The sequence below is a fragment of the Charadrius vociferus genome, unplaced genomic scaffold (genome assembly GCF_000708025.1).
Source record: "Charadrius vociferus isolate BGI_N301 unplaced genomic scaffold, ASM70802v2 scaffold325, whole genome shotgun sequence".
Lineage (NCBI taxonomy): Eukaryota > Metazoa > Chordata > Aves > Charadriiformes > Charadriidae > Charadrius > Charadrius vociferus.
Genome location: NW_009648526.1, coordinates 1,454,115 through 1,475,670, shown reverse-complemented (window position 1 = coordinate 1,475,670; position 21,556 = coordinate 1,454,115).

Genomic DNA, 21,556 nt, shown 5'->3' with positions numbered 1-21,556 from the left:
CAGGGTGCTTTTGTGCTGCAACTTCATGGATTTCATTTCACAAATAGAAGCGGGGAGAAGGCTATCATAGCAGCGCGCTTTGGAACTGAAATATCAAACTGCTCATGGGCAGGAGGTGTGGGGTCTGGCTCCCCCACGCAGCCCCTGGGAGGAGCGAAATACAATTATTGAAATTTCTGAAAGGCAAATAAAACAACCATTCTGTACAAATCGGTATAAGAATTTTAGGCTTCGGTAACTCATTATTTATCAATGGATAGAACGAAGGATGATTTATGGGGCAAATTTTGAAAGTGGGTCCCCACTGCAAACAAACTCCTGACCTGTGCTTGGGCTTGTACATGCCAAACAACTGATAAGAGCCTGAAACTCCAGTGAATCTTTGGTCATCCTCCCAGGCCTTGCCATGTCAGAGATAAGTGAGTGAGCTCACAGCTTCCTCACTAGCACAAATATTTTCAGAAGCATGTCAACCTAAGTTCAAAATATGTCATTGTAAAATGTTTATACAACAGTGAGCTGAAAACCTATCAATATATCTGTGCTATACCAATACATCCTGATAATAAGAATGCTTCATCACAGCAGGTCAATATTTATTGGAGTAAATCAACCCTTTGCCAATGTGGAAATGGAGGTGTCTGTTACCTGAAACTGGGAGTTGTATATTCAATTATAAAAACTAACAAGCGAAGCTACTATACAACAACATTGCTCCGTTGACTTGATGGAGCTGCATCAGTTTACATCAGATAAGTCCAGTCTTAAAATCCTTACCAGAAAATCTGGGAAGGACTTCCATGACCTTTACACAGCATAGTTGTAGGGGGCAGCACAGCCAGATGTGCCATGGGCAGAGCAGTCCCCTGGCACGTGGCAGAGGAGGTGGCACCAAACATCAGCCCGGTGAGGAGCACCCCTCCGTGGGTGAGCCCCTGCCCTCCACTCGGCCCCCTCAGTAGTGCCCAGAGGCACAGGAAGGTTGGTGGTGCCTGTCAGTGAGCCCTCCTGTAAGGTGTAAGGGGACATGTGAGGACACATGGCCAGGGGCAGCATGCAAGGGGAAGACCCTGGTCCCTTGGGAACACCTCTCCCAGCTGCTTTGAGAGCATTGCTGCCAGCGCCTCCCACTGTTGCCGTGCTCCTGCTGCCCACGTCCAGCCATGAGACGCAGCCCTCAGTGGTGGGTGAGTGAGATCAGGGATGTAGTAATGGAGGGCTGGGGAAGACTGCACAGAGAGAAACGAGTAAATATTTTCTATTATCCCTCCATAGCTTTATCCCTGTTAACAATATTGATTGTGGAAAGTGAAGGTGAAGTATACGATTTTAAATACAGCTGTTGCGAGTCATAATTCAAATAAGGACATTTCAAACATGTCTGAAGCATGGCAGCAGCAATCAGCAGCACGGGGCCACTTGGAAATATGGCCACTAACAGCCTTCTGAAAAGCATAAGGCAAATTGCCAGCTAAATAAGAGCTAGAGGAGCACCGCAGCCCGCTGTGTTTTCCAGAGTGGCTGGTGATGAGTTTGTTCATGGTGTCCTTTGGAGAAGGAAAAGCATTTCCCACAGGCTGGTTTCTCCCATGCCTCTGCCCCAGAGGCTGGCCTGCTGCTGCCGCTGCCTCCCAAGGCTGAGGGGAAGGGACACTGTGCCGGCAGCAGCGCTGCCTCCCCCAGAGGTACCCTGCCCTACGCTGCTAATGACGCTGCTCCGCTCCTGGGCAGCAGCAGCAGCTGATGCCGCTATTGTTTCTTTGACAATAATACAGGTTTTAGACTTACTAGGCACGGAGACATTTTTCTTCCTCTCTTCCTAGTGCAGCACAAGCTACTTTGACACCCCAGGGACAGGCTTAGGCACAGCTCTGCAGTGGGTTTGGTACTGCAGCGGTGAACCCGTGACCCCTAGCACTGCTGTGGACATGCAAGTAAATTCAGAGGGACCAAAGGTAACTGTGGAGCTCTGCATTTTCTGCTCATCAGCTCTGCTTCAGCATCACAGCTACACCTTGTGCCTTTAGACTTAGCTGAGTTTCCACTTGCCAGGAGGAGAATGAAGAAAAACGTCAAGATCTGCAAATGTAGCTAGACCTTGGGGTGCAGCTTCCCCCACCAGGGTGAAGAGCGGGAGTCCCCTGGGATTGTTCACAGCAATTATAAAATGAACCGTGCAAAAAAAAAAAAAAAACTCTGGAGTAACTCAGCAGCTCTTGTTTCGCTTTGTAAGTGCGGGAAATTATCCTCGGGGGTTTCAGAGGAGCCTCCAGGCAGCCCTAAGTTGTGACTCGTTACCGTAAGGGATGCGTGTTTCGCAGTTAGGTAAACTACCGGCTCTTCCAGATTTGAAGGTTCTGTGAACATCAGACTGACGCCTTTATGGTATAATGTTTTCTCCTTAAAGTTCAACCATGGTTTTTGTACCGATCAAAGTCAATGGGAGTTTTGTTGGTGGGACCACGCTTATGTAAAAATACTACTGAAGAGGCAATTATTTTGAGGTTTTGTATTTTAAAAGTGTAAAACAAAAATACCTTCTTTTCTACAAAGCAATAACATGTCAGAGAACCGTAGACTTATAACCAAGGATCTATACCAAAAACCTGTAAAGGGAAAAGCTAACAAGAGGCTGTAAGAAAAGGTCGATGAAGCTGTACAAAAGGGTAAATATTCTGATGGTTTCCTCTCAAATGCATTGATATTAGGTTCAGAAAGAATTCTCCAGGTATGCCTGGTGTTCAGTTTTCCAAGTAAATACTGCTCATCTCTGCTTTTAATCCAATGTAAGACCACTGGCTGAAAGTCTGAGCAGTTTGTGAAATTTCACCTAAAATTTTCAATCTTTTTCAGTGTGAATTCATTCAGGCTGCAGAGCTGGAACAATTGCTATTTCATTATATAAAATGAGAACATTAAACTTGACAGCAATTCCAGGGCATAAAATTTCAGCAGAGCCGTGGAAGTGGTAGAGCAGCTATCTTCGACCTTTGGTCCATCATAAATGGGGAAAGAGATGTTTGTCTGAAAGGGAGAAAGTATCATGTTTCTGGAGGCTGTTGCCGCTTTATTAATGCGGCAGCCTCCTGGTCAGCTGTGCTCCTCCAGCACTGCTTGTGGGGGTCACACACCCAACAAGGAGACAGGTCTACTGAGTGGTATAAGGGTGGAGGGGAAAATGTGGGGCAGAAATGCCCAAATGGGTCTGCATCAAACCCTCTTGAGAGAGACGGGTGGGAAGAGCAGCCTAATTAGGCATATTAGGTGTATAAACTATACTGAGTAATCAGCACGATATGCCAAAAAGCAGTCACCAAACAGGGCTGATGAGTGATTTGTGCTGAGTGAGCATCAGCATTGAGCCAAAGGTCTGAGTAAGCACTACCTCTGAGTCCTGCTTCAAAGAGATGTTTTTAAGAGCCTTGCGGAGCTGGGCACAGAAAGTGCTAAGGAAATACAAAGTACCAGAGACTTCTGATTTAGCGTAGGGTTGACTTAAGCCAAGTTTCAGGGTATAAATAACAAAGGAAGATCAAAATCTGTAATATCCTCTCCAATCCTCTTTTTCTTATAGCTGAAGAAGCTGTTCCAATCCTCTTTTTCTTATACCGATGATGTTCTGCTTGTGCTGGTCAAAACCTCATCGTACTCCATCCTCATCCTCTCCTCTTTTGCTCTCCAAGAGGCGCTTGTTTTCCTGTCTGACTGCCAAGCATCTGAGCAGCGTTTCCCACTGACTCTGTACTCTGGAGAGTGATGAAGCTGTATTTTCGTTCACAGCCTCGGAGCATCCACCTGCTAGGAAAACATTTTCTGTGGGTGCTGCATGAGTGTGCCCTCAGCACACCCACTGTGATCTCCTGTTGCTATCAGAGCAGTGGTACTCTTATCACTGGTCTATGAGTATGCTGTGATTTAGGGGTTTTTTAAAGCCCCGTAGCTTGAGCCAGGCAGCTGAAATGGAAAAAAAATAACTCCAACAGGTTTGCTGCTTTTGCAAGGGGAGAGCAAGCAGAGACATGGCTCACCCTGTGGAAGTGAGGCCAAGACAGACAAAATGAAGACAAAAATCAGCAGTTTAGTATGGGTAACATTTGCCAAGTGTTCCCAGCTCCATGTAGGCAACCCGACCTGCAGCCTGCCATCGTGCAAGGTGCGTGCTGGCAGGGGGAACGCTGCAAAGCAGCCAGTCCCCTCGGCGTTCTTTGGAAAAGTCCTCAGCCACGGCCGAGCCTGCTGTGTTCCCTGCCCGCACGCAATCTTGGCACTAAAAAGGACGGTCCATGAACCCAAGGCCCGGGGAGGAGGTCTGTGACCTCGCCGGGCTCAGAGCACACCAGAACACAGCAGCAGCACCCGTGGAAACATCTGCTCTTCAGGTCCCCAGGAGGTCACGATGCACCCGTGCCAGCTGCCATGGGTGCTGAGAGCACCTTCCTCCTGCACCCCCCAGCCCCTCTCCTGGCTGGCTGCTAGCGGGACACACCGATGATTCCCACTCTTCATCTGCTAAGCCTGCAAAGCAAAGATAATCCCCTTTCCGCTTACACAGTGTTTGACCTGCCCGGTGCCCCGAGGGGAATACAGCAAAGGACGGGGGGCAGGGGGGGATGGCTTTGTCACCTGAATGGAGAAAGCAAGGAAAACTAGTTAAAATGGATTTAAGGCTGATTTTTGCCACCAGACCTGCTTCAGAGGAGCCATAACCTGTTACCTTTTGTTCCTGCAATTCCTGTGAGCAGCGAAACCGGTGAATTTGAAACTTTCCTAATAACACATCAAATATTTCACATGGTGCTAATGACAGATGTAATATCACAGTTAAAATAAATAATTGGCACTTTTAAAAGCACTATGTTATTTCAACTGTGTTCTTATGGTTCAGATATTTCTATGGAATAGTCATATTTTCTTCTGACACCTTTACAAGTTGGGTTCAAAACGTATCATTACGAAATATGGTCAGATGCATTAAAATTATAATTAAAAAATTGCTTTTCACCCTGACATGAAAAATTTAAAGCTGGTACCAAGGAACAAAGTACTTTAACCTGTTGGATAAAAGGAAAGCAATGTATTATTTTAAAAGTGAATTATTTTTCAAGAGTTTATTTTATAATGGTATAATGACATTTGTGGACCTTAAAACAGAAATATTAGTTCTCACAGTTAATTAGCTCTTAGAGGGAATTTTGCACACCCACATTATGAATTATAATTGCCTGTTTCTGGATTCACAGTGAGGACATCAGAGGGGAAGCAGCACCCCCCAAAACCTGTGTGAAGGCCCCTGGCTGCCTTAGTGGCAGCGCTGAGAGTGGAGGGGGCCCTCCCCACTCTGCTGCTCCCCGAGGCCACCGCGTCCCTCGAGCCACTGTGAGCTGGGTCAGTCCCTGCTCCTCGCACAGGATCCCTCCCTCCGACTTCATGGGTTTGCAGTAACCCTCCCTGTAGCAGTACAGTCAGAACCATATAAAATGTGCAAAGTCAGGGTTTTTTTCCATGATCACCAACTAAAAAAATAAGAGAAGGAATTTTACTCTAAAAAGGTTGCACAAAAAGGTTAATTGTGAAGGGGGAATTATGAGTTTGAGGAGTGGTTCTCTTAGAAAGCCATGAGGTTATAGAAAGTGGGAGAGGATTGGGACTGATGCGGCTCCGACACTGTAACCAGCAAACCCATGTGAGCCAAATGGTCTCAAAGGGGAGAGACAGTCACAACCCAGGGAATGCAGAGAGCCAGAAGAGGGTGCTACAATATCTAATCATCCCTAGAACTTATTTAAACAATTTAGTTTAAATATTTTTTACAGGGCTGTGAAGCCCTCCATCTGTCATGCACACAAACCAAAGGCTCCCGACTGCGCACTGGGCTAAATTTGGTTACCTCAGGGGACGGTGGGAGCCCAGTGGTGTGACACGTGTTACTGGGCTAATGCAGCTTGGGTTGGAGACTGCATCCAAGGAGAAGAAAACACAAGACAAAGTTAGCATGCTGAGAGCTGTAGGCTATGTGGGAAATGCCTCCCTGGGCCCTATCACTTCCCTGGTCACCACCTCCCACTTCACACGAGATGTACCCTTTACTGTACCAATGGTTTCAGCATTTGGAGGCAAGGTTTAAGAGGAGGCAAGGGACCATTGCTTAGTTGCTCTAGTTTTGCTTGTCATGTAGTATTATCTCCAGGTAATTATTCCTCATATAAGTAGTGCAGACACAGAAATGCTGTGGTGTACTGGCCATAGTCCAGATAATATCAGAGATGGCTGCTTTGCATCTCATGATCCATTTTAACTTGTCTAATTTAAATCTTCACCTGACCAAGAGTGCTATAAAATGTACTCATAAGACTTAAGTTGTTCATTACTTCAGAAAGGACCAAATACAAGAGAGTGGGACAAGCCCCTTTGCAGATGGGAAATATTCTTTCCCTGCTGCGATCCAGGAGGGTCCAAGAAAGGACAAACAGCCCTGGTCCCAGTGGTGACATGATACAAAAGCCAAAGTCAGGTGCATTTATAAATAGTTCCTGTAGGTGCAGGCTTCATGTTTCTCCTCCTTGGGACAGTGCAGAAAAAGCTCTAGTCTTGCACTGGGCATCTTGCACCTTGCACTGGGCATCTTGACTCTGCAGTCTATTAACAGGAATTCTGGAAATCGAAATAAGCATTGAATTAGTCCAATTGTCACTGTCGTTAGTTAGTAACTAAGTGCTGAGAGAGCAACTAGTGTTTTAAAAAGTGCAAGAAGTAGCTATGGTTTCCTGTCTTCAGGAGCATTGCCACACAGACAGCTAAAACAAGTCAGACACAAGATGTACCCTAATATTGTTTGCATGCCAGAAGCCTCTGTACAGTAATTACAGAGATGTCTAGAAGCGTCATAATTATTAAGAGCTGTCAGAGTGTCCATTACAATCCCCTTTGTGTGTGGAGTGAGCCTCAGACGCCTTAAGACAGGGTGGGCTGGAGGCTGCATGCAGATTGAGGGTGCGTGTCTCAACTCCATCGATCTGGCCGCCCGAGGTTGTCCCCAGCCGCCCAGGCGTTCCTCCCGCACCTGCTACGGGACCTGCTCCGCGGGGCAGGGGAGAGGATTACCTGTTCCAAATTGTGTATTAATGATACACTCAGTTCTTGCGGACCTTGAAACAAATTATAACAAGGAAAGACACTTCTAGAGGACAAGAGTATGATGTTTAGGATGTCAAATTAAATCTCAGGCACTGGGTCTGAGAGCTCAAACTGTTTCCTTCACACAAGCCAAGTGGTACTGTGCGGCAGTTTCCAGACAGAGTGGGTCACAAAGCAGCAATGGAAATTGCTGGAAAATATTTTTAAAGCTTTTAATTTTTTTCCTATTTTTTGAAAAGTTTTCCAGTTTAAAATTTTTAGGAGCAAATGTAAAAAAAAAAAAATCAGCAAACTTTTTTCCTTGCTTTTTGTCAGAAAGTTTTATTATTCACATGTTAATACTTCATAGGAAAAAGATGTTGCCTGGATCAGTCTGAACTGCTCTACCCCACCCACTGACCTGGCACAAGATTCACAGTCTTCTTCCAAAGGTGGAAAACCTTTATTACCATTTTTCAGAGATAATTCTAGTGGTGCAAAGGGTTATTGGAACATGGGACACTATGCAATGGCTTTATTATATAAGCAAAAGATTTGGAGATTCAGGGTGAAAATAGAGTGGCTTTTCTTGTAGGACATCATGTTTCTATTCCCATTCTGTTATAGCTCACACTTGAATAAATATGATTTGATGCTACCTTATGAGGCTAGCATTTTACACCATGTGTTAAAATAGACTTATAAAATAGACTTACCAAAAAAATCTGATTTTTCATTCTTGTTTTGTTTGTTCCTCCTGTGTGTCTAAATGCAGCTTTCTCTCCATAGTCATTTACACTGATAGCAAAGCTAGTCAGTGGAAGAAAAAGGCTCAAGATATTAAATATTCTAGGGCAGTATGTGGCAAACAAGAAGCTACTGAAGCTAGCAAGTATGTTAAATACCGTGGAGACATAAATGGAAATTGCAGGTCCTTTTCCTTTCTGGTCCGTAGGGGAGACACAAGCACAGTGCAGATCTGTGGAGCCTCTCTTCAGCATCACTCAGAGCATCGCAGCAACTCCAGCGCTCACATGCACCCCAGCAGGGATTTGCTGTCATCTGAGGGGACCTGCTTTCATTACTTCAGTAAGTCCAAAATTAACAGGAAAATTAGGAGCAGATAACCAAAAGGCATCAATCTGAAACTACAGTAACACTAACTGGCTTAGAGAAAGAAAAAAAAATTAGCAATCCCTTTCAGATTGCCCAGGGAGAAAAGCTGGGGGGAGTCATTTGTGTTCTGAAATGCCGTGTTATTCTGAGGGGAGATTATATATTTGTCACCGGTGAACAACTGCCTCAGCAGAGTGACTTCCATTTGCGAGCCCCATTTGCTGCATCAGGATCTGACCCCCGGCGCTCGTTGGGGCCGTTCCTCGTCCAGGGCTGCGGAGCGAGGGCGCAGCCACCGTACCGCGTTTCCCGGGCTGAAACACCAGCCCCTGGCTTTGAGAGCCGTTGGGTGCGTGCAAGTGGATGTGAGGGCTATCTGTGCTTGTTTAGTGCCTGCTCTCTGCAGGCACTGCGCGGGGAATTGAGAGGCAAAGACATCCTGCAAGTGTCCGTTTCAGCTCAGCCTAATTGGCTGTGGCCTTTCAATCAGGCACTTCATGAAGACACTTAAGAGTGTGCCTGCTGCTCTTCTGCATGGGCAAACTCGAGATGATTTGAGCCACAGGTTAAGAAGGGATGGGCCACCCCACTGCCATAATCAGCCTTCATCAATCACCGCGTTCAGCGTGGATGCAGAAAGGCTGAAGTGCAGCTAACAAGACTTTGTCAGTTAAAAGCTGGAGCTGAGGGTATCGCAAGTGTTAAAACACTCTATTTACTATATGTGAAGGTAAAGCAATCTATATCCCAATCGCTGGAGTCATTTGAGGCGCGCAGGTTGCTGACAAATGTGGATGGACAGATATGTAAAGATGATGCGTCATGAGCTCTGCTGATGAGTTTACAGCAGAAGCCTCTGAATTCACATCAAATGTGTCAAAGGGTGACAGAACTACATCACACAAACTCTGGCAGTTTAATTTGGTGTCAGCTATTAGTGTTGACTTTCAGCACTATTGCCGCTCAGTGTTTCTGCCAGCAAGGTGACATAGCCTCCCAGATTGCTAAATTTCTTTGTTGTAAGAAATAGGGTTTGCTCACTGCACAGTAGTCCTCTAATAGAGGAAATCCAGAAGGTCAGAAAACTATTTTTCCAGGCTGCAGTACTCCATTTTGTGACCTAGACTTTTCATTACATTTTTTTTTGTTGTTAAGTATGTGATTTTGTCACTACACGCAGAAAATGTCTATGTCTTGAGTTTTTTAATTATTCTTAGTTGTTTGGAAAGATCTTATTCATGTTACAGGCTCTGTTCAGTGTTGCTGGAATTTACCAGATGCACTGAAGGACTGTGGAAGCATGGAAGGCTTTGAGAACTGAATTTTCCATTCCAAACATTTTTCAAGGCAAAGTGGTGTTTTTAACACATTTTGCTCATCAAATGCTTCCTTTGGAGATGGTTTGGGACGCTGGCAAGAGACCCAGAATGGAAATGTTACAGCTTCCCCATCTTCTTATCACTTCTTAGCTATTGTTGCTACACCTTGCAAAGGATTAAAAATATTAAAAAAAAAAAAAAAAAAGAAAAAGAGGAATAAAGTGGAGTAAAAGGGGGAGAGGTGGGAAAAGGAAAATTACACAACTTGAGAACAGAAAAGGTTTTAGGGGAAATACATCCAAACCCAAAATATTTCAAAATGTCTTATTTAAAACAGTTTCCTTCATCAACAGAATAGGGTAGGCAGAAAGAACAGTCATATCTTCTAGAAAGACTTAAAATGTTTGGTATCCAATAGCATTTCTTTAAAAATGCCCAGTGGACGCAGGTGCACCCAGACACCCTGCTCCAGGAGTCCCCGCCAGGCTGACAGTGGGGGGGGTTGCTGTGGCGCTCCCAAAGCTGGAGAGGAGAAAATACAGCTCCCGTTGCAATGAGATTGTTTAATACATACTCTCTATCATTCACCAGCGTAAGTTTAAGCAGCACATAAGCCACTTTGACACAGCAATATATCATTCAAAAACAAAACCCGTGCACTCTGCACCGGGCACGGGCGGATGGATAGCTCATCAGAGGGGGAGAGAGTCTTTCATCAGCTGCCTTTCACCGGGTGATGACAATAATCATTTCAACACAGAGTACACAACCTAGAGTGATGAAGGCAGCAGAACACATCTGGCCTGATCTCTTTAATACCGAATATTTTAAAAACCTGAGAACATTTGTCGGGGTGGTTCAACACAATGCCTGAGCCATAGGAGAAAAGGTTACATTTATTAAAAGAAGAGCCAAGAAAAAGGAAGACAAACTGCCTGTGACAGAAAAGCGTGGCTTGTGCTGCATCCAGCTCCGACCGTGCTAGTAACATCACACTGGGGATGTCAGAAGGCCAAAAAAATTTTACAGCTTTTAGCATCTGATCCAAAACTGACCGAAGTCGATGCAAAGCTCCCATGTATTTCAATAAGCTTTGGCTTGGTACACCATAGTTACACCAACCACGTGCTGTTCTACACAGCAATATTCAGTCCCTAGATTGTGCTTATCCTCAGGGCATAGCAAAATGCTGTATAAAGGTGGTCAGCATCGTTGCCGCAGAGCAGTGAGCTTGCTTGACCGAGGTCACCCAGAAGATTCAGGGCAAAGCCACATCTGGAAACAGAAAAACTCTGAGCCCTTAGGTAATGTTCAAGTGCATTTGGGTTTGTTCCAGCCACAAAGCAAGCTGCCAGGCCTGGAGGGGCTTTGCCAAGTGCTGGCAACTCAGAGGTCCTATACGTGTGCGATCCCATGTGAGAATCACACATGGATACCTCCCAGTCACCGCCTTGGTGGACATTTTTGGTCTAGGGCTCAAGGACAGTTTCCTGCTTGTCCCCTCCACTCAAACAGCACATACGAGAAGTAGGTAAAGATGTTGTCCATCTTCTGTGCTAGCCTGTAAAGGACTAGGAGGAAAGGCTGCAGGATGGGATATAGGGGCATGAGCTTTCTCTGCCATTCAGAGACAGTGATGTGCAGGAGAAAACTGCCTATCAAGAGCAGGACATAGCTTCTTAGCATCTGAAGGGAACTGAATGGATGTGCACACATACAGCTCCCAGGACATATTTTTCATATGAGGTACTTAATGTCCCAAAGAAACCTGTTTGCATTCAAGTTAAATGTCAATGGGTATAATTCAGGTTCTTGATGACCTTCTGGCAAGTAGGACAACCTCAGCGAGCCTAGAGAAAAACCCCTAAAATAGAGCAAAATGGTGTCTTTGAGTTTCTCTAACGATTTCTTTACAGTGTCATCTATATGAAAACCTGTTCTCTGCTCAGCAGCAGGAATTTTTCATTTTCTGTATTCGACATAGAGCTTTTACTAAAAAATCTGTGTTAAAAAGTCTCCTAAAAGCACAGTTAAAAATGGATTAAAAATGAATTAGTTTATTAACATGCTGGTCAGAAAAAAAAAGAGATGGAGAAGGGCATAATAAACAAGACAATATGAAGGAATAAAGCTAATTGCCAGCCTGGGAGAGCCATGCGGCACATTTCTAGTAAGCTGTCTGTCTTAAACCCTCTGGATCAAAAAGTGATTAATCCTACAGACAAATGTAGCCTTGATGGTAGAGATACGCAAAATCCCCTAAACAGAGCAATGCGGTGTTATACTTACCGTTCTGAAGGCCTCAATTAAAGGGTCTTTAACTCCAGCCTTTCCCATTATGTTCCCTGACATACCAGGAATCCCCCTCCTCGTGGCAGCCCACTCTGAGCCTAAAAAAAATGCTCGTGGCAGTGCCCGATGCTGCTCAGCCAAGCTTTCACCCTCCCTTGGCAGTCTCCTTCCCTTCCCTGGGGCTGAATTCCCCCCCCCAGCCGGCCCGGGGAGGAGCGGGCACCCCAGCATCACCCACCTCCCCACGTCTCCTGCAGGGCCCCCGAGCCGAGCAGCTCTGCAGACAGCCCCAGGCACTGCTGGTGGAAAAGCCGGGAGACGTGTGGGAAGGGACACGGCGCCAGCAGTAGCAGTAGGGGTGTAACGGCATGCGCCGGCTGCCCGTGGACACGCTGGTTGTGCCCTGTCCTTCAGCAGGGGCATGGGGAGGCAGGGGCAGCTTCTCTTCAGCCCACCAGAAAACCCAATGCCAGAGCCACAAGGAGAAGGGAAGCAAAACCAGGGCAGTTTCTATGGCGGTGTTTCTACCCTGAATCACAGAATTTTAACTCTACGTTTCTTGCTCACAAGCGCCACGTGCCCCTGGGATGGAGGCACTGCTTGCTGCCACGTGGGGATTTCGTCCCCAGGAAGGGACACAGACTGGCCCCAGTCAGAGGCTGTGGGAAGAAATCGCCAGCACTACCCCAGCTCGGCCATGGGAGCAGCTCTTGGGAAACCTGAATTGACCAGGACTTCCTTCGCTGTGCTACGTCTTATTACAGTCTCACGTTATCTTGCGCTCAGCTCTGGTCATCAAACTATGCTAAGCAAAACTGTTTTCTAGAGCACTCTTCTGATCTCTGCCTTTAATTTGATTATCTCCAAGGCTGCCTCTATAAACATTCTCTTTTTGGTTTGTGGGTTTGCGTGCTCTTTGCTAATATCGGCAAGCTGGCCGCCCGGGGCAGCCCTGCAGAGCCCACAGCGGCAGGTTGTGGGGCAGCGTCTGTCCTGCCCTGTTCCCCTGCTGTGCACGGGCTCTCCTGCTGCTGGACCTCTGCCTGGAAACACGGCCCAAAGACAAATTACACCTGGTTAGGCGGAGCTCACTGAGAGTACTTTTTCCACAAAAAGATGTTTCTGAAACTGAAGCTATTTTCAATGCTTTTTAACGTTTGGTTTTTTCTTTTTTGTAAGGTAATACCAAAATCCTGAAAACTACACTTCAGGAATCAAAAGATCTCAGGTTAAATGTAATTGAACAAAAAAACTTCTCAAATTATTTATACATTTAAATGAACATCTACATTTAGAAGAAAAAGGATATTTTCTGGAAAAAATATTTTTCAAAAAATAAAGGCTGTTTCTCTCTTTAAAAAATACAGAGACCTTTTTGACTGTCTCTGCTGGATTTTTTTACTCAGCACATCTCCTTTCTAGTTTATTACACTTTGTGTTAAGAGAGTCCTTTCAGACTCATCAGTACATCACTGGTACAATGCACTAAAAGGCTTTAGAAAACACATCGCACTAAAAGTATGGGTGCTAGAAAATGCTCTAGGCATGATATGGCAAAACACGGGACTGAAAGTCTTTGTCCAAACTAGACATCAGTTAAACAGGCTGTTGCCTTGCCAAATCCCAGCCTCTTGGCTCTGGCCCTGCCGTTCAGTGCCAGGTGAACGCTGCTGAGGATCACGGAACACGGAATGCCGCAGGCAGAGCGCACCGGGAGCAAACTGCAGCCATGCTACAGGCATGGGAAGGTCAACTTCCCTGCAGCCATCCGTGGGCTCCCGAACTGGCAGCAGCACCAACGCTTCTTCCCACTGTGGTCCTGCAGCGGCGGCTGCTGAGGAAGGTGTTTGCTGGTGGCTCCAGGCTCCCACGGCCACCTCTCGCAGTTATTCTCACTGTTAATGAAATGCTCAAAACCGACTTGCTAATACAGTGAGTATTTCAACACAGAAATGTGAGGAAAGTCTAAGCGAGCACCTTCATTGATTGAAAAATTAGGATATGAACTACGTGGCCGTGCTAGAGCCGCTCAGAAATATGAGGCTTATATGTCTGAGTTTAGGGAGCTTGAACAAACAGCCACAGAAATGGGGAGAGTCAGCCCCATGTATTCGATGTCGATGTGAGAGGTAATCAGTATGAAACAAATGCATCATTCAAATGTTTCACCAACCGAAACCAGAATTCCTATGCTTATAAATAAGATCCTCGCTCTGTACCCTGAACTTTCCTGCAGCACGGTGCTATTTCACATCCTAAACACTGCTCATCTACTGAACCAACTGGAAAAGACGGTGGTTCCCAGGGGAGGAGGGCAGGGAGTGAATACCTTCCTGACCCCTACAGTTGCTCATTTTATGCCGTGAAACATGAAATTTGATTACTCTTATCATTAGCTTAGCTCACATAGCTACAAATGTTATTAGTAGCCATAAAATTATCGAGGCCCTTTTAAAATCCATTTTTAAAGAGTGTGTGACATGTATTAGCAGATCTGAAATCCTGATTTCAAATACCCTCACTCGAACATCAGAAACAAAATGTCGAGCTAAGCAACAGTGACAGGGCTTGAGAAGCGCTAATGAAGAGTGGTGCCATTGCCTAAGAGAAACATTACACATTATTAACACATTAGCCCACTAAGGCACTGTGCCAGCTGTAATAAGCAACCAATTTGGCATGCTGACTTAGATACACAGGACCATTCAGAAAATCTTCCTCCATTTTTTTCCTCCCCGGTGGACAAACACATGGTGCAACCTGTTCCCATCTCACTAATGCCCAGAAAATCACTGCTTAGCTGCGCCCTAATTCCTGCGCACGGTTGGTCACTACGCTATTAATACTTTGACACCGATCTTCCTGATGCAAGGTCCAGTTCGCAAATTGGCTACATATATTATCCGTGCATGGGAGTGTGGGAGGGATAAATCATATTCATTATTCACATTCATGAAATTCCAAACACATGGGAAGTACTGATGGTGTCCTTGGGGAACTAGAAACAGCTTGTCAGAGATATCCAAGTAAAAGGGGTGCAAAATCAATTATGAAAGGAGGTGTTTCCTGCTCTAACAAGCTAATTACTGTACATCAAGTCACAAAGGGAAAACTGATGCTTTTTATTTTTTTAATGGAGGTGCTGTCAGATTAAATCAACTTGGAAGGACAACTGAGTTTAATGTATTCCCTCAGCTGATGCTCTCTTTAACACATTTACATATGCAAGCATGTTAATATTCTGTCGGAATCCATGAAATAGGACTGACAGGGCAGAACCTAACAAAACGGTTATGTGACCCTGCTCCTGCAGCTTATTTACGTCATTTACATACGCTGGTAACTCCAGCTGAAACGGAGAGTGATTGCTTGGGAGTCACTACGGTGAAAGCAGGAGCATCTCAATGGGGAAATGACACATCCCTGCTGCTGGGAGGATCCGTTTGAGGAGGCAAACCAAACGTATAAATTGCTAATGAACTATCCCTTCCTGTCCAGCACAGCTAGCACAACTGCAGATGGCTGATTCCCCCTGGGATAAGAAATAGGTGAAGCTGGGGTATTTGTTAGATGGCTTCCAGGTTATCTGCCAGGAGCGAACAGCCTGTCGTGTTGCCTTTTCCACAGCAGCAATCAGAGTGAGGGGTATTCGCTGCCCTACTCGGCCAGCCTGCACCCAGCAGGGCTCCCTGCCCTTCCTGGGGTCTCCTGCCCCCATGTTTGCCTAAGATGAACACGATGCTTCTCTGCTTCCTGATGTCCATTTCTCCAGGCTTCTCTGCCTTTCCTTACAGCCCCACAAGCCTCCAAAAGCTAGCAGTCAGCAAAAGCTCCCTCTGCGCACAAGCCTTTGCGTCGGGCAGTGAGGCTCACCTGTGCTAGGGGTCGAGGCACTAACGTTTCCATTCGCTGCTCTCCGAGAGATTAATTGTTTTCATGCAACCATCTGCACTGGAGGCCAGGGGTTACACCCTGCCCACAACGACACCGTGTACGAGCAAATACCCCGAGAGCACTGTACAGATGAAGGCTTGCCCCTCTCGGGCATCCCGCTGCTTTCCCCGTGCGACGCTTTCCACAGCCCCAGGGCCGAGTGGCAGGGAGCGTCTGCGTTGTCTGACGTGCCCAAGAGCCCTTGCCCACAGGCACCACCTGGCTCCTTGCCACTGCCAGCAAGCACTGGCCTCAGCGCAGTGCCAGGGCTGTGGGGGCTGCTGGATCAAAAAAAGGTCATGTCACCCCATGTGCCTATGGGACAGAGAACCAAATCCAGTCTTAGGTCTCCCCAACTCATTGGAGGGGGCTCAGCAGAAAACAACCTCAGTGCTTTGGCCAGGCTCTCCAAAGCTGGTGGCCAAGTCCCCACAGACAAAGAGCTTTCCAGGGAAGCACGCGGGCTGTGCTCTGTGCCTGCTGCAGCTCTGCTGACCGGCATTTGCAGGCTCCAGCGCGATGGCTGCACCCAGCTGTGTCAATCTGTTTCCACCTCTGAGCTGACTATAGCTGAAAGACAGATGACCTGTTATATATTTTCTTACCTTTAACTATTCCCACATGATCGGAGTGTTTCTGGGATATAGATAATAGGTCCACTCTTGAAGTCTTTATCAGGGCCAGGTTGTCGCTGGTCCCTGCAACACCAGGTGTACAGGGGAAGATTAGAAGGAGTGATCAGATTTCCATTTGTTCAGAGCAAAGGCAGGAGAAATTTCTATACTTAGAGGTGGTAACAAGCTGCTTTCCACTGTATTCAGTGGGCAAAGCCTTGCTCTAAAAGAGCTGGAGCATCTCCCACTGCACACCGCCCACCTGCAGAGCAAGCCAGGAGAGAAGGCTGCATTTTCCAGAAGGTGTTTCAGCTTGGACTCCGAAAGAGGAATGTGATCGAGCTCCTTATTCAAGCAAAAATCCCAGTGTAGCTCCACCTAAGAGCAAAGGGAGTAAGGATTCAAAACCTGGTCCAAGATGAGCCAAACATCTGTTTATTTGCCTGTTGTCTTCTCTCCTACTGAGTATGCATGGGCAACGCTAGGGAAACAATGTCATTCATAAAGTGGATTGATGTCCTTGGAGCTGTTCAGCTCCTTCTTGAGGAAAATGCACAACCTGTGTCTTACACTCAGATGGATTCACTCACTTGTGGAATTTATCCCTTGATACCATTGTCTGACACGGGCTTTCCTTCACACACACATCTGCAGACAGCAATTTCCTATTACAGATGCTGCCCATCACCTCCATGTTCCTTTCTTCCACTCACAAGGAATTCAGATGTGGGCACTTCAGAGCAAACTGGGCCGGCCAAGGGAGTCTGGCCCTGGCTTGCCTGGGGTCAGCACAGACCCAGAGGTCTGAAGGGCCTCGTGGAGGGGACAGAGTGCGGCCAGTGATCCCAGCTAGCACGCTGTGACGCAGGCCAAAGGCACGCTGCACGACAGAGCCCTTTTCTCCCGGCTCTGTTTTCCTGGTGCTGCCTGGCAGCACTCTGCACAGACGGAAAGGGGAGCGATGTTAACAATGAGGGGCAGTCCTCATAGGGAGGTGGGGTGGCTGAAACCTCCAAAAATTCAGCCCAGGGCAGCATGCATGCTTCCAGGCAGATGGGAGCTGATGTTGTCAGACGCACTGTGCAAGGGCAAGCGGGAAAAGGGAAAATGAAGGGAGCGTGAGCTGCTGGGTGTTCGAAACCCTGCCTTGCTGGGCAATGTCCGCTTGCTCCTCCACTGCTGGAGCAGATAAGTTGGGCCTCTGGGAGCTCTCTGAAGAGCCTGCGTTGGCCCCACATGCTAAGATGCACTCTCCAGTGAAGTCTGTCTCCTCAGTAGAGGAGAAAATGGAGAAGATGGAGACATCTGCTGGGAAGCTGTCAGGTTTATTAGATACATGCGGGTTTGGGGACGGAGCAGCAAGAGGATCTCAAGGAATCTGAGCTCAAAGAAACAAAGGCAACTTCAAAAGGCACAAGCAGACCAGAAGAATCGCTTAACAACAATAATTTTTTGCTGGCAATACAATTGAAAACACCTGAGAATCAAATCGGGATTCAGCCTATCCCCCTGCCTGGAATTGCAGCTGCTATTGATTCTGGACGCTAGATCTTAGGAAAGCTCCTCTGTAAACTCCTGACACTGGCCATTACAAGCGGTCCCAGATGTGGAAGGATTTATGGGATCCCCACACTTTAAAATATGCGCAGATTAAAGACCGTGCTAATTCTAAAGCTAGAAGGAGATAGCGCTCACGCCCCCTCCGCTCTCCTCGGTGCCAGGGTGTCACAGCAGTGCCAGGCTGGCAGGGGCAGAGCGGGCTCAGCCTGGGGACCGCGGAGCTGTGGCAGATCGTGGAGTGCCCCAAGGTGTCCACAAAAGGAGACTGGGAAAAACATGTTTATAAATGCTCTCTTGCAATCCGTGTGAAATGGCTTAGCGTCTCCATCAGGAGATCTGGTGCAAATCAGGCGTCATCTGCAGTTAATAGTCCTTATCCAGGAGAGCTCTTTCTCATGACTTGAACTACCTTGCCATGGCACAGAGGAAGGACAAACTCCCCTTTGTCACCTGCTGGAGGAGCTGGGGTGCTGGGACAGTGCTGTAACCTGCCGAAGCTCCTCCATGCCCCACATCAGCATTGCAACTTTTCCTTTCAGTTTCATCCCACAGCTCCCATCCAGGGATCCCGCAGCAGAAATGGGGAGACTGAGGGATGAAAACAGTTGGTAATTGTGGAGAGGGGGGAAAATGTGGTATCTGTAGCCTTTGCAAAGCAAAAAAGCAACCTGGTCCACCTTCCACCCAGCCCAGTGCCCCTAATACCGGGGAAAGAATTTGCATTGACTCAAGTCACAAGTTTCCAACACACGGAAAAACTTCTTTACAGTTCGGGTGACAGAGCAGTGGCACAGGCTGCCCAGGGAGGTTGTGGAGTCCCCTTCTCTGGAGATTTTCAAAACCCGCCTGGATGCAGTCCTGAGTAATGTGCTCTGGGTAATCCTGCTTTAGCAGGGGAGTTGGACTAGGTGATCTCTAGAGATCCCTTCCAACTCTGAAAATTCTGTGATTCTGTGATTCTGTGAAGTCGAGATGAGCTCAGGCCCTTCATGCTGCCAGAATAAATGAGGCTGTTGCCAGTGGTAAGTTCCAGGTCAGCTGCGTCCAGAGAAGACAGCTTTTCTTCTGTGACAAAAGGCAGGGGTGTATCTCCTCACTGTGTATACCTGTGAGCATCACTGCAAACAGCAGCATCGCTAAAAGCAGGTCAATGCCATAGAACTTCCTTGATATTTGTCTTTAGAAAAACAGTAGCCTTTAAAGTAAAGAAATTAAAATCTACCTGCTTGGAAAGCTGGGTGTGCAGCCATTTGGTGGGGCTTGATTTTGGACAGTGAATACAGCAAAGCTAGCTGCCAGCTTGTGTTCACACACAGCTCCGAATCGTCTGTGAGGTCTCAAAACTAACGATCAATATGTTGTCTGTTGTGGTAAACAGACATTTTTAAAAGATTCCTGTTTCATAGTCCACAGAAGAATTTGATTTCCATGCCTATTAAATAATGATGGATTTTATGACAGCAAATGTAAGATGTACCATGTGACTGGGATTAACTTTTGCTGATAATCCAATATCTGACCCTATAGCAAAGTAACTAGTTCTTCACATCTCCGGTGCAGCATCCACCCTCCTTTTGCAGCCTGAGCTCTGGGCGGCCCCTGGGGCTGGATCCTCCCTTCCCCTGGGACCTCACCAGGCTGCTGCCAGCTTGTCCCGGGCAAGGGAGAGCAAGGGAGTGCAAAAATACACCTATGTCCCCTGCATTTCTAAAGAACTGGGGGGTGAGGGTGAGAGGGAAGCCACCCAGATTTGCAGAACCATTCCAGGTTATCGTTTCCTGTTCTTTTGTGTATTTTAACGTAGGGATTGAAGTCCCTGTGCATGCTCAGGTGATGACAACCCACAGTTACTCCCATCCTTTCTTGTCAGCCCTAGCACTATAGGAGGCCTCATCTTGTTGTGGCACACTCTGCACTTGGGCGGGGGGTTGTCGCGTGGGGCTGTGAGCCCTGGCTCTGTGGTGGTACACGGTGCCCACCTGAGCTGGGTACCAAAATGCCAGGGCACTCTTCCTTAGAGGAGAAATTTGGGTTTTGCTAGCAGGTGAGAGACAAAGTCAGAATAAGTAACAGATAGCATAAGCTTCTCATTAACAAATTAACAGAGCTCAAAACCAGAAAGGCAGTTTCCCAAGGCCTGCTGCTTCCGTGATTGGCACAGCTGCCACACAAATGCTTTAAAACTGCCAGACCAAGCCCCAGCTGAGATGTTTGAAGCCCCACAGATCCCTGCACCACTCTGAGTGATGTTTTCTTTTGTTTCTGCAGCCTCTAAGGTGAATACCTTGTAAAACTGTTACAGCCAAGGGTATCAAACAGCTGCTCAAGCCCTTCAGGAAAAGCAAAGCTCTGCAATCATTAACAAATACTTGTGATGTGCTACCACATTGAAAGAGAAAATTATTCCCCTTCAGCAGCAAATGGTAAGTCTATCAAACAAGAAAATCTATCAAATGTATCAAATACTGATGTCATGAAGGGTATATAACCTGTCCTCAAAATGAAGGCCATGGAGCTGTCTTGCTCGGTACCATCCCACTGAAATGGTAAGTGTTGTAGGCTTGAAGAGAAGCCAGTTCCCACTGAAGGAGAGTGGAAACTCTTTCTTCATTGCCTTGATCCCAAGTCAGGAATCTCTCCTTCTCTGAATATACGTGAAATCTGCTCCACGTAGAGCAGCCCTGGTGTTGGGTGATGTGGCCAGAGACCCTCTCTGAGTTGGGGCATGATGTTAGCACCCTTCTAGCCAGAGCAGTGCTGCATCTCTGTTTCAGCTTAGCTTCTTAGCACACCCGAATCGAGGAGGCCAGCAGAGAGGCTCTCAGAAATGAGTCAACCATGACAAGACCATCACCCCCCTTTTGAACCCACCCGGCTCCCCTGAGGGAGGAAGGGGCAGGGAATGGGATGCTCAGATTGCCCCAGCCTCTTCTGGGGCAAACATTTATTTTAGATTAAGTGGCATGTAAAGGAGAGAGGAGCCCTCTCTGGCTGGCTGCTAGGGTGGATAGTTAAATATTTATAATGTCCAAATTAGCATAGTGAAAGCTCAATTCATCAATTTGTTCTGGTCTGTTTGTAAGAAGGGGAGGGGGTGTCAGGCACCCCGCAGGAGATGCAGCCGTGGGTGGGCAGGGCGTGCGTGCTGCCTCCATCACGGGTTGACTGCACGGCTCCCTGTGGGCACCGAGACTTGTTGCCCTGGCTTCCCCCTTTGGTGGGGTCGGGGAAGAGGGTGGCTGCTGGGCAGGGCTGCGGGGATCCCTCCTCTCCTCTAAGCCCACCTGCCCAGGAGGCAGCCCCAGGCCTCTGGAGAAGCTGCCGGGAGCATCCTGGCCAGGCAGCACCGGCCTGGGGCTGCCCGTGCGGGGGCAGGGAAGGGTGTGGGCTGCCCTGGAAGGGTTAAGGCTTTTCAGGCCGAAATCCCCCAACAGAAGGCAGGGTCAGCCTCGGAGCTGAAATCTAAGTGCTAATGACGGATGCCCTTCACCCCTCCGCTGCCTCCAAAGGCGAGTGCCCTGGATGAGCCGAGGCCGGAGAGCATTTAACATTTGAACTTCTTCTCGTCTGCGAGGCAGCAGGCCGTTGTGCGCGGGGTCACCCCCAGCC